The sequence below is a fragment of the Camelus bactrianus genome, chromosome 8 (assembly GCF_048773025.1).
Source record: "Camelus bactrianus isolate YW-2024 breed Bactrian camel chromosome 8, ASM4877302v1, whole genome shotgun sequence".
Taxonomy (NCBI): Eukaryota; Metazoa; Chordata; class Mammalia; order Artiodactyla; family Camelidae; genus Camelus; species Camelus bactrianus.
In genome coordinates, this window is record NC_133546.1 from 40,132,041 (window position 1) to 40,147,247 (window position 15,207).

A 15,207-nucleotide genomic window follows, 5' to 3' on the forward strand; every position below is an offset into this window, starting at 1 on the left:
TATGCATGCTGTCTTTCCACTCAACCGTATAATGCAGCACTTTGCCATCTCCGTTAAAAGACTGACTTTGTACCATGCCATGCATTTTATAATATGTCTATCTAAATGCAGATTTCTACATTCCATGTGTACCATGTAGTCAGGTTTTCCATAAAAATACCAGCAGGAGAGTACATTGAAATTCATTTTGCATATTAAAGAAATCTCTTTCTGAGATTCCTTCTTTTATTTGTTTTATCAACTCAAGCAATAAGCAAGAAAATTAGAGTTTCAGCAGTAATGGAAAAGCTATTTATGATTTTATCAGCCTTGCCGCTTTTTTCCTTCTTCTTAGACAATTTACAGACTCTTAACAGCAAGCCAGTTTAAAATGTTCCCCTGGAAAAGAAAATAAGTCTATCTGTATCATTTCACCCAAGTACTGTAGTACTCTGTTACCTGGCGGCAGCTTCGCTTTGGGTAACATGCCCCCTGAATGCTTTTCTTCCCAATATCTACAGTACACATAAAGTCTGTCCCATAGGCCTATGTTCCACTTGAAAACATTATTACAAATGCCATAATATTTTCTAGCATATATCTTACTGGCATGGTTGGGTCAAGAATGCAGTCAGAGTCTAACAGATAGAAAATAGTGTCTCTTCACACTTCTTGCAATATTTTTAACAGGGAAGGCAGATTCGAAAATGACTGTCACTGGAATTACGGCAAATTTCAAACTAGCTCATTATGTGCAGTTTACTGAAGCTTTCCATGTTCCCATGGGCAATTCAGTAGGTAAGGACTAGACAGAATATATGGAGAAATAAAGTGCACATGAAATTAAAGAAACAATACTTTTAAACCTGTACATACAAAAATTAAAGTTACAAAACTGTTTCCATATTTATTTTCTAAAATCTATCTTAACATAAAAAAAATCATGTTGTAAAAGGAAACCAAAATATGTTTCTGTATACATACATTTATTCATATACAAATGGGAGTTTATATCTGAGGTAAAGCCTCCTATTAAACTAATGGCAGTATCTGAGAATGTTTAAACAGATTTGAATAAACTTGACCTCATCCATGTTGGTGAACATCTAAATTTGAATTGCTCCAATGACCTGAAAACTATTTATTATTTTATATACATTGTTATTTTGCCCTTACATCAATAGCATACAAAATAATTTACATCAATAGCATAAAAAATTGTTCTCTAGTCTACTTTTTATTGTCCACAGAGATTTTATAATTTTAAGACCAAATTATTTTTTAATTTATCTAGTCCTACATACATACCTTCTTTTCTATTTAAAGATAACTCATTTTTAGCTTTTTCATTATTTGCTGTATCTGCAACAGTAAGAACCTGTTTAGGAGAGAAATGGAATACCACATTTTTTTTTCTGAGTCTCTCAATAGGCCAAATTCATAACATAATAAAATATGTAGTATAGAATATCATCTATTTACACATTTAAAGATAATAGTTTTAATTCCTTTTGAATAAGATAGTGTATAAATAAGATAGTGTATATAGCACATACTTCACTTTCATTTAATTAAAAATGAAGTAAAACTGAGCATACTTTAGGTATTTCTGATTTTTAATAAACATTGTGGTGGTATTTCAAATTCAGTTGAGATAGATACCATTTGGAGGAATTGGACGTTTAATCTGTACTGCTGTGTGACTGTTATGGTCCAGGTACAGAGGCACACTGAGTTGTCAATGATCTGGAAAGTGTCATGAGGCAATATTCGAGTCGGCATATATTCTCTTCTTAATGGTAGAATGAATCTTCTAATTACCGTACATTTCAGGTATTACTAGGATATAATACATGTTTTCAGTATCTCACCTAAAAAAATTGCTTACCTGCATTCACTCTTATCTATATTTCCTTCTCAGCAGAAGCCCAATAACTAAAACACACTTCATCTGCCTCTTTAATCATTGCATACTAATGTTTTATTCTGTTCATCTGGCAAAAGCAAAGGCACAAATGCTCTATGTGGCCTTCTGTGGGAAGAAAAGACGCTGTTATGGGGGGAAGAATCATGTATGTCAGAGACTTTTGAACGGATTTAGCATGGAAATCAGTAGAAAGGGAATGATTTTCACACCTTTCAGAGGAAGAAGTTGGGAATACTAAATCGAAAGAAATCTTACTGCAAGGCCAAAAAGACAACTATTGTTGGCAGCTTTAAAATGAAATGGAACCCCTCACTTCCAGCAGAAGGTTGCACACTGTCCCTGGTGAGACAAAGAATTAAATACTTGTCACAGGTGATCTATGGCTGACACTCTGAACGATATGGCAGAGTAAGGTTGTAGACCTCTCTGGTAGCTGTTTTCTCCCAGTTGAGCAATGAAAAGATAAGAACAAAGCTTCAGTTCGATGGTTCTTTTCCCCTTCACACTACCCTTTCTAGTTTATCCATAGGAATAGATTAAAAGGGAAGAACAATTTAACAGTTACTTGAATTTCCAGTACTCTGGCACTATTAACCCAAGTGTTAAGTATGGTGACTCCTAGTGTTTAGTCCGTAAGAGCAGGCATTCATCAGCAGAGTGCAATATAAAGTAAATAGAGTTTTACTAAATACTCCCAAATTGTTCTCTCTCCCACGTTCGGTGGATATAAATCTCATTCATGCTGGTCTTGACACTGTATTGCATAGTAACTACCTGAATACATATAAATGAGGATAAGGATGGTCTAAGTGTTGTCCTTCTATTTTCACCTTTTCACTTAATATTTTCTGACCTCTCAGTGATGAGTGAAGATGTCTGGAAACTCAAGTCCATGAACTAGGATTTGAAAATGTTTGTGATTGCAAAATTGCATAATTATTTTACCACTCTCAGTACACAAAGATCCTTATGCCAAGGGTAGGTTATTAGGACATATTTCTAGAAACGCATTTCTCCAAGGTTTTCATAGATCAGTGTGTGGTTAACCTGATAGAGTGAATGAATCTAGAGGGAACAAATGGTTCCCATAGCTCTTAAGCCACTTCTCTGGAATGTCCATAGGGTCTCAGCCAGGCAAATGCAATTAGTTTTTCATCAGAAAATTAACTATGTTATAGTTTAAGTACAGAAATAATTGGTGGGATTAGCAAATAGAATCCAACAACACATAAAAAAGATTATACATCATGACCAAGTGGGATTCATCCCAGGGACACAAGGGTGGTTCAACATACGCAAATCAATCAGTGTAATACATCACATCAACAAGAGAAAGGACAAAAACCACATGATCATCTCAATCGATGCAGAAAAAGCGTTTGATAAAATTCAACACCCATTTATGATAAGAACTCTTGCCAAAGTGGGTATAGAGGGAACATATCTCAACATAATAAAAGCTATATATGACAAACCTACAGCCAGCATAGTACTCAATGGTGAAAAACTCAAAAGCTTCCCACTAAAATCTGGGACAAGACAAGGATGCCCACTATCACCACTCCTATTCAACATAGTCCTGGAAGTCCTAGCCACAGCAGTCAGGCAAGAGAGAGAAATAAAAGGGATCCAAATTGGAAAAAAAGAGGTAAAAGTGTCACTATATGCCGATGACATGTTACTATATATAGAACACCCTAAAAGGTCCACACAAAAACTACTAGAGCTGATTGAAGAATTCAGCAAGGTAGCAGGTTACAAAATTAACATTCAAAAATCAGTTGCATTTCTTTACACTAACGATGAATCAACAGAAAAAGAAAGTAAAGAAACAATCCTCTTTAAAATAGCACCCAAAGTAATAAAATATCTGGGAATAAATCTAACCAAGGAGGTGAAAGAATTATACACAGAAAACTATAAACCACTGATGAAGGAAATTAAAGAAGACTTTAAAAAATGGAAAGATATCCCATGCTCTAGGATTGGAAGAATCAATATTGTTAAAATGGTCACACTGCCCAAGGCAATCTACAGATTTAATGCAATCCCTATCAGATTACCCAGGACATATTTTACAGAACTAGAACAAATCATAATAAAATTTATATGGAACCATCAAAGACCTAGAATTGCCAAAGCATTACAGAAGAGAAAGAAAGAGGCTGGAGGAATAACTCTCCCAGACTTCAGACAGTACTATAGAGCTACAGTCATCAAGACAGCATGGTATTGGTACCAAAACAGACATATAGACCAATGGAACAGAACAGAGAGCCCAGAAATGAACCCACAAACTTTTGGTCAACTCATCTTTGACAAAGGAGGCAAGAATATACATTGGAATAAAGACAGTCTCTTCAGCAAATGGTGTTGGGAAAACTGGACAGCAGCATGTAAAACAATGAAGCTAGAACACTCCCTTACACCATATACAAAAATCAACTCAAAATGGATCAAAGACTTAAACATAAGACAAGATACAATAAACCTCCTAGAGGAAAACATAGGCAAAACATTATCTGACATACATTTCAAAAATTTTCTCCTAGAAGAAATAAAAGCAAGAATAAACAAATGGGACCTAATGAAACTTACAAGCTTCTGCACAGCAAAGGAAACCAGAAATAAAACAAGAAGAAAACCTACGGAATGGGAGAAAATTTTTGCAAGTGAAACCGACAAAGGCTTGATCTCCAGAATATATAAGCAGCTCATACGACTCAATAAGAAAAAAATAAACAACCCAATCCAAAAATGGGCAGAAGACCTAAACAAGCAATTCTCCAAGGAAGACATACAAATGATCAAAAAGCACATGAAAAAATGCTCAGTATCACTAATTATCAGAGAAATGCAAATCAAAACTACAATGAGGTATCACCTCACACCAGTCAGAATGGCCGTCATTCAAAAATCCACAAATGACAAATGCTGGAGAGGCTGTGGAGAAAGGGGAACCCTCCTACACTGCTGGTGGGAATGCAGTTTGGTGCAGCCACTATGGAAAACAGTGTGGAGATTCCTCAAAAGACTAGGAATAGACTTACCATATGACCCAGGAATCCCACTCCTGGGCTTGTATCCAGAAGGAAATCTACTTCAGGATGACACCTGCACCCCAATGTTCATAGCAGCACTATTTACAATAGCCAAAACATGGAAACAGCCTAAATGTCCATCAACAGGTGACTGGATAAAGAAGAGGTGGTATATTTATACAATGGAATACCACTCAGCCATAAAAACCAACAACATAATGCCATTTGCAGCAACATGGATGCTCCTGGAGAATGTCATTCTAAGTGAAATAAGCCAGAAAGAGAAAGAAAAATTCCATATGAGATCGCTCATAGGTGGAATCTAAACAAACAAAAACAAAAACAAAGCATAAATACAGGACAGAAATAGACTCATGGACAGAGAATACAGACTTGTGGTTGCCAGGGGGGCAGAGGGTGGGAAGGGATAGACTGGGATTTCAAAATTGTAGAATAGATAAACAAGATTATACTGTATAGCATGGGGAAATATACACAAAATGTTATGGTAGCTCACAGAGAAAAAAATGTGACAATGAGTGTGTATATGTCCATGTATGACTGAAAAATTGTGCTGAACACTGGAATTTGACACAACATTGTCAAATGATTATAAATCAATAAAAATTGTTTTAAAAAAACAGAAAAAAGAAATAATTGGTGGGAACTTCAGTTAACTATAGACATAGACAGCTGCAGCTTGACTCTTAACTTGTACATGGCCAGGAAATTATGTGGCAAATGGCATTAAAATATTTAACGATATATATATATATATATGCATATGCATATGCGTGAGTATGTCTCATGTGAATGATATAAACATATGCATCACATACACATACACACATATATAGTTACAGTATTACAAATTGATTTTCAATCCCCTTTGCATTTCACTGTGAATGCTGTTTTCAAATTTTTGAAGTGAGTCCTTTGAACCCACTATGATTTCTACAACCTTCATGGCCCAGAAAAAGCTATGGTAAATGAAATGAAAATGTATTAAATCATACTTCTTAGACATAAGCATGTGAATTTTATTTTTAGTTCGGCTAAGGATTTAGAATTATAATAATTCCCGCATATAAGACAAATGCATTACCCTATGAAAAATACTTACTAAAGACCACTCATATGCTAATAAATAGTCTCATGTCACAATTTTTTGTTTCTCAGGTATTCTAAAGTTTTACTTGAAAATTACTAAAAGCAAGTAATTAACACCTTAAGATATAACGATTGGAATAAAATAAATATGAGTCATTTAAGACCTGATAATCATTGCCTATAGAAAATATTTATAAAAACAAAAGTAACTGAAAATATTTAAAGATAAAATGTCAATGTTTCTTGCATATAAAATATGTAATTTAATTTATACATGCACAACAATTCGTATTTATAAACACTGGAAATAAATAGATTTAACCATTATATCACGTAATATATTAGTCTGAGATTTAGAAATACTGTCACTGCCATGACATGAAGAAAAGATCCTGAAGCTTTGCACTGAAACAGTCCTAAGTTTCAAACCTGTTTTGGGCCTTACTCTCTGTGTGACCTTGGGCAAATTACACATATTTTCTAGGTTTCATTACCTTTATTCACAAATAAAGATGATAATACCGTCTTATTGGGTAGTTGCTCAGATTAAATGAGATAACATATGTACTTACCACAGGGCCTAGCAAATAATATATAATCAATATATATTAATTCTGTCTTCAAATAAATACACTAAGTGTACATGATCCATAGTCATGGAAATGAAAGCTCAAGGCTTTTCTGTATGCTACTCTTCCACAGAAACGTGTATGAAATGCTCTCGTTTGATGTCTGTTACCCTTTGATTTTACGTAGTTTTTCTGTTTTGTTAAATGTTTAATAGTAGCCTGTGGTGTTATTTAAACAATGAAAGATTTGTCTCTGAAAATAGAAGCATCTTTATCTCTAATTCTAAGAGTTGAATTAATATCAGTGGGAGGTTGATGTGGCTATAGCTCATGGGGAGGCAATAATAGAAATTCCTGTCTAGCAGATAACCAATGTGTTCTCTCAGAAAGGGAATTCCATCTGTCCCTCCTGTTGAGATGTTTTAATTCAGCACTACAGACTGCCTATACTAATTAACATGTGGTATGTTTATGTAGATTATGGAATAGATATTATTTGTTTCTAGAAAATGTAATTGCATGAAAAACTAAAATTGATTCTATTTAGAGCGAAGGATTTTATGTGATGAATAAACCTACCCTCCTAAATGTTGCATGCAACTATTGTGCCTTTTCTGTGAGTCCCAGACCTGGTACATGAGAGGCATTTAATTAAAATTGCTCAGAATGATATTGAATAGCTAAAGATGAGACAAATGAAAAGAAGAGAAGTTATTGTGGCTTTTAATATTCTGTTGGGTTGCTGTAGTAGTCATGAATCAGTTTTCTGTTAACATGATAAGTGCAAAGCATGAGAAATTTTCTTAAGAAACCCTGATCTATTAATTAAAAATAAAAAAGCAGGAGCCATCCCTGTGTGAGGAAGCCACTGCCTCATACAGAACACGTGATTTCGTCTGACCTTGCTAATTATTGGCCATGCCTGTGGTTCTTTGTGGTAACCCTGACCCCACTGACTTGTTGAGTCCAATTGTCCTCTGCTGCCATTCCACCACTTTAAAACATCAAGATGAAGTGCCAAAATGAATGGAGCTATTGATAACTGGATTTGGTTTTATTTCATACTTGCAATAGAATGTTTGAGAAATACATTGAAAATAGCCAGGTTTTAAGTGGGAAATTTAATCTCCACTTTTCATTAACTTTACACTATTGATTACACTTTTCGGTTCCTCTTCTGAGTCTCTTTACTTCTCCCCTTCCATTTCCTCTGAGAACCATCCTCATTAGGAAAAAGTACTGGGGATTTTGAGGGGAACAGAATGGCTGTTTGCAGAGCCATCTCATTTGGTCCTGCTTCCTATAGACCTTAAGAAGGAAGAAAAAGTCTGAAAGTAGTGTTTGTGGTCCTGAGGGGAAGTAGGTTCCTGCTCAGAGGTGTTTAATTCTCTCCAAGCTTATTTTTAAAAAGCACATTTTGGCCTCCAACCAGCTCAGCTCTGGGGCTTGCTTATTGCTGCTTTCATGTTAAAAAGCTCCTTTGTCAAAGCCCCTAGGCCCAGTGGTGATAACTGCTACAGAAAAATACTAGTGATAGAAAGATATATTTTCAATAACCCTTGACTTTTATTAGTTCAGCCACTGCTAGAATAAAGGGTAAGTGGGCCCTTGATATTTTAAACGTTCCATGGTCCCCTCTATATACTTCCCAGGTCAGCATTCTTTACTGATGAAAATTCTGGTCTGGATTTTGGTTTGCTGTCATGGGGAGCAGTGTCTGCAGTATTATCTACCTCTGAGCTTTGGTTGTTATCCCCAAAAGTCTAAGATCAATAATGGTAGCATGAGCTTTATAGTGCATTTTTAAAGTTTTTTCATTATGTCTGAAAACCAAGCATCAAATTAATAAATCTCTAGGAGTGTGCTTGGAGGGTGGAGGCTTCCTGAAACAGGGGAGAACAGCACAGTCTTGTGCTCTAAAAAATTTAAACATCATCAGGAAGATTTTAAAAGTGCCACATAAAGCTTTCTCAGAAGAGATCTGTAGCTTCAAGTCATTGTTATGGATAAATTTTTTAAAACTCTATTATCCATAAAAGTTTTATTAGCCCACAATTTTTCAGTATCTCTTTCCAAATTAACTGTTGCTGCAATGAAACACATTACATGACAAGAAATATTTAGCACCAAGATGCAGGGAGCAAACTTTACTACTTATAGCATAACTTCAAATCTGCTCAAAGGTTTTAATCCAATTTAATTGTTCATATGTCCTAGGAGAGCAGATCCATACTAATCTATATATTACATTGGGAAAATTTTGGCTCATACATTTGGCATTAAAAGTTGACCTTCAAATGTGTAGAGATGAGCTAGATTTATTGCCCTCTGACTTTCAAAGCAGCTTTCTCAGGCTTTCAATCAAATGACCAGTGATATAGTGAAAAGAACACTAGTATGAAAGCTGGGAAAAGTGGGTTCTAGCAATGACATTGGTTCCTGGGCAAGTTAATTAATGCTTTCAGATCTCTAGTGGCTCTTCTGTAAATGAGGGAGCTTAAGAAGCATTTTTCATTACTATGCATTTCCAGATATAGTCTGTCTTCTTGGCATTGATATCATATCATTAGTTCATTGTAAAATAGTTTTAAATATTATCTTACCTGCTCCCCTTAGGTTTTTGATAGAATGGAATATATCTAGAAAGAAGCCAATATTGCTTTTATTTTATATATCACCTTTTATATTTTATAGAGGGCTTTCTTACATTTCATCTGGTATGATGTGCAAAAGTATATAGAATAGGAATTTTGGTCACCATGTTAGGATTGAGATAAATTAGTTAAATGAATTATTTGTTCAAGTTCATATAAAAATAAAAATAGAGAGCAAACCCTCCTACACTGTTGGTGGAAATGTAAATTGGTGCAGACACTATGGAAAACAGTATGGAGGTTCTTTAGACAGCTAAAAACAAAAATACTGTGTGATGCAGCCGTCCTACTCCTGAGTATATATCTGGAAAAGACTAAAACTCTAATTCAGAATGACACATATAACCCAATGTTCATAGCAGGACTTTTTAACAATAGCCAAGACATGGAAAAAACTCAAGTGTCCATCAACAGAGAATTGGTTTAAGAAGGTGTGATATATGTATATTATGTGATATATATATATAATGTGATATATATATATATATATATAAAAATATATAAAATGAAATATTACTCAGCCATAAAAAGAATGAAATACTGCCATTTGCAACAACATGGATGGACCTAGAGATTATATTTAGTGAAATAAGTCAGACAAAGACAAATAGTATATGATGCCACTTATATGTTAAAATCTAAAAAATAATACAAATGAATTTATATACAAAACAGAAACAGACTCACAGACATAGAAGAGAAACTTATGGTTACCAGAGGGGAAAAGGAAGGGGAGAGGGATAAATTAGGAGTGTGGGATTAACAAATACAAACTACTCTACATAAAATAGATAAGCAGCAAGGATTTACTATATAGTACAGGGAACTACATTCAATATCGTATAATAACCTATAATGGAAAATAATCTGAAAAAATATATATGTGTATATATATAACTGAATCAATTTGCTGTACACCTGAAACGAACACAATATCAACTATACATCAATAAAAAATAAATAAAATTTAAAAAATAAAAACAAAAAGTTTTGTAAGGTTTATATGACATCAGTCTTCTTTGTAAAAACAGAGCCATCTTTATAGATATAGAGAAACAAGTATAAGCGTACAAACAGACTGAAAATATAAAATTATAAAGTGATAAGAATATTAAATTTCAGTACTCTGAAACTCAAATGAAAAGCTACCAAAGTATGCTTTCTTTAAAATAAACTTTCAAAAGATACTCAGTGATGTGTTAGAGGTGCCAATTTAGGAGTATCCTTAGATACCTCTTCTCATCCAAACTTTGCAACTTATTTCTATTTATAATTCATAACACATTTGCTTCATAGGAATTTGAGCTCTAGTGTTTAAATGTCAAAGGTAAAGAGTTCTTTGAAATCTCTTTGCATTTAATCAGCTTGTACATTCTCATCCTCGGTGAAAGACTTAATGAAATTTGGAAGACTCAGTGAAATAAGTCTGATCTGGGGATGAATTTGGAAGAAAGCTGGTGACAGATTTCCTGAGTATAAAAGTAGTTATTTCAACAGTGTTGGAGGAGGGCATCAAAAAGATATGACTGCCAGTTTACCATTGAGCTGGACCCAGGCAAATGGAGGCTCCCCGCACCTCCCCTGTCTTTGTAATGTGCATTTTACTTGTCTTCCAAGCTCCCAGAAGCTGGTTCAAGGATACAGACTTGAGACAGAAATATGGTGTTGAGACTATCTGAGCTGGGTGTGTGATGGAACCCAATTAAAGCCTCTACATAGATTCTGGCAGGCCACTGCAAACATCTATTCATCTTGTGGCTACCCAAGACAGCTTCCTAAGAGAGTTCCCTTGCTTATTAAACCTGCCACCGAGCAACCTGGAGTTGCCTATCTCTTTCTTTGGTTTCTCTCCTGTATTCCACAAGTGTGTCTGGTTTCAGGTTATACCCAGGAGGTTGTGAAGCAACAAACAAGCAATAGCATTAAATTAAAAATAAAAACTAAACCTTCTTAGATTAGATTTGAATGTGCTGAAACAGGCTTTGAAATTCCAGAATTAAGCATGCTTTAATAAAGGCTATCTTACTGATTTCTTCAGGTGTCAGTTATGGCATGTTGAAACAAATCATCTGAAGCGTCCAGTTGGTGGAACCCAGTGATGAAATATCATAGTAAAATTGGTTTTAGATTTCTCTAGGGTTTAAAAATATATAGTTTGTTGTTTGTTTTTGATCCAGAACTCATGTAACTATAGGACAATACATGAAGCTTGAAATTCACGTAATTAATACACAATTTAATCAAGTAGTGTAGTTGGCATGGTCACCGATTTAAAAATATGAAGAAAGGGTGGTACTTACTCCATTTATACATTGAAAAATGAATGATTCTTAAATTCTCTGTTAGTTTTCTTCAACTCAAAATGTTTCATACTAGTTGTCTTAAGTTATATATCATTCTAAGGTGGAATGTCAGTTGAAATCAGAAAAGTGCCAGTTCACCCCCAACTAGGGCATTTAGCCCATTTTTTTATATACTTCTCTAGGTTGATAATTTGTAAGTATCCCCATCCCAGTTTTTCTTTGCCACTAGCAGAAAAATTTTGTGTGAGGACCAAAGATGTGTTACATTTTCTGAAAAACACATGTTCTGTGTTGATTAGAATAAAAGGGTAACTGTTCTTTCTGAATCACTTAGAAGGAAAAAAAACCCTGTTTATTTCTTTAGTATAGTTTGTTTACTGGAAACAGAGAGAGGAAAAAAAAGATAAATCTTTACCATTTCAATCATAATAGAAAACTGCCAATTTACAAACTCAACCTTCTTTTAAAAATTGTTGTTTTGATGCACTAGTTGTTTTATGATTACTTGAATTTAGAAAATACATAGTTGTAATCTTGTTCATTACAACAGAATCTTCATAAATTTGAAAAAATATTTTTGCTGAAAGAGTTCTTCTATCCTCTCACTGTAGAAGAAGGCTTAGAGGATCAGTGGATCTCCTAAAATACAATTAAATAACAATTAGGCATAAAAAGCATTCAGTTATACTAATGCCTGTCAGTGGATTTTGTCCTTTCCACCATCTTCACAGGAAGTATATTTAAAATATAATTGAATTCACAAAAATACAATTTATATGGAAACACAGTTGAAACCACAATGAAACATCAAAATGTAATCAGTGAAGCTCAATTATGTCAATAGAATTTTGTGAAAACAATATTCTACTATGGATTAAATATTCTACTATGGAAAAAAGTTTTCATATACAAGAGCAACATCAATGGAAAATATAATGGAGATACAAAAATGTCTCTGAAACACACAGATAAAGTTCTAGGAAAATAAAAAGGAAGTAGATGTGACAGTAGTGTTTAAATCGATGGTTCCTCCTTCTGATAATTGAAGATAGAGTTTTGCTTCTTGAGGAGTTTTAGCTAGACTAGCAATTGCTGGGTTCCAAGAAACCAGGACTTGAAGTGATACCATTCCAAGAAAGCTGAGGAGCAAAACCAGTAGCAGAGAGAAGGAACAAATGTGGTTTGATTGAAGCAAAGTTGATAAAGTTATTTTAATTGTTTGTAAGATATCACACTGGCTACAGACTTAATAGGGGAGAATAAGCTCTGAGTGTAGAAGAAACATTGGAAAATTTCCCATGACCACTCTGGAAAAATAGGTTTTAATGAAGCAAATGAATTTTCCAGCTGCTGGATCCCTGATGCTTTTAATTCTTTTAGCCCACTTAATGATAAATACAAACAATTTTATGATTAAAGGGCTTATTTTTTAAATTTTTTTTTGTAATTCAGATTATCTCATTAGCTTGTGGGGGCCCTGACAATTAAATATACAACTTTTTCCACGTTCTAATGTGTAACATTTTTGTACATTCTATTATATTTTATTATTTTCTGCCTGTATTTTCCCCTTTAAATTAGAATTTCTCAAACTTCTTTTGGTAAATAAAAATCCTCATAATTTTAAGTATTAGAAATATATTTAAAATTAAGTGATGGTAAGAATAATGAATGATTATTTAACATCAAGCAGAGGGATGCAATATTGTAGTACCTCACACTGAAGTTAACTATACTAAAATTAATGGTATCTAGCTTGAGCTGTAGCTCAGGTTTCCTATCCAGTCATGCTTATTTTTACCGGTCATTATACAAATTAGAAACTTACAGCATGTAAGTTGATAAGAGTGATGATGAGTGTTTTACAGACCTGACAGATAGTTTTAGGTATCCAGGTTGACCATGAACCCAGAAACCAAGAAGAGATTTTTACACTGAAAACCACTGAAAACCACTGGAGACTTAAGTGGATAAGAATGTAACAGGTAATAACTACAAGTTTTCCCACTTGACTTGGGTAAGAGAAGTCAGTGAGGCCCCGAATCATTTACTGTGGAAAGTTTTCTATTGTTCTAGTGCATCACTTATATGTGGTGTCGAATATTCCTAAGAGTAATATATCAGTTATTAATTTCTCTGACGAGTGAAAATTTCATCAAGTTTAGGGGAGAAAAATCAATGTCTCAGCAATTTACACTATAATTGGGTCTTAAAAAATACTCTATCCTAATCTCAGTTTTAAAAATCATAATTTTTTCTTACACTATTTGAGATACTGACACATTATTAAGAAAAGTAACTTAAATTTTTATAAATTATCTTTCTTGACATTATTGAGGTCATACATAAATATTTTAAAATCTATTCTTATTTTGAAACTTCATGCAAGTATCTTTCCCTTGACAGCTTGTGTTCTACACTCAGAAGTAAAATCTGTGCTTGACACCATTTCTTTGCACAGCACAGAGCAGTGATATATCCTTGATGACCACAGTTTGATTATTCTCATTTTATTCACTGTTCTATTCCTTATTTAATTAAAATCCCAAGTCATATTGTTGACCAGCTACTATTTTCTCTGAATAAAGCCATGTAAGGATTGCAATTTTTTATACATTTATTAATTCCATTCCTTGTTGCACTCGTCTGTATTAATCTTAATGTACTTTTTTCAGTTTGCATTATAAGTGGAAAAAGTTATTAAAAACACTTTTTCTCCTGTAGAAAACCTTTTCAGTAATAACAGATATATAATGTTTATATATATATGCTGAATCAGTGCAAGAAATGATTCTACCTTTGCCCATTAGTGATCCTGAGAAGCAAACAACATACTGGCTTACACATGGGATGGTGGTTGCTTTCCTCATTGTGTGATGCTGATGTTAAGCAAAATCCTATAGTTCATAGAAGGGTTTCATAGAAGGATTTTGCCAAGAGCCTTTTCTGCTTTTTTGAATATATATCATTAGCATTATATTTAGTTTTATGAACTTCACATACACTTATTATAAAGAGCGAAACTTCTAAAATTCTATATTTACTGATGAAGGACTAGGGGAAAATGTATCACTAAGACAATGAAATCCAGTTTGCAGAAATTCATCTCATTTCCAATTTGAAATCTTATTTTTGACTTGTTTTGAAATATAATCACCTTTTCAGGTTTTTTTGACCTAATACCAGTAGAATCACATTTTCTAATAAGCCCGAGACTTTTTGACTATTTGTGTCTAAAACATTACTCTGAGTTCAAACATGTACACAATTTAACTTCATAATACCATCACTAAAACAATTTTAAGTCTTTTGATTCATTTGGTGAAATTTGAATGTAAAACAACACAACTGGAACAATACTACCAACAATAAATAACATATAAGTGATAGATAAAGATGTTAGATGGGAAAATTGCAACTTGTTAACTAATCTTTTACAATTTGCAAAGGAAAAAAAAAGAATAAATCATCATACAATATAGTAGAGTTTTTGTGAAAAATAGTAATTATTGTATTCCAAAGGTATAAAATATATGTATAGTGGGTTAAATAGTGCATTCCCCAAATGCATGCCCACTTGGAACCCCAGAATGTGATACATTTTGAAAATAGGGTCTTTGCACA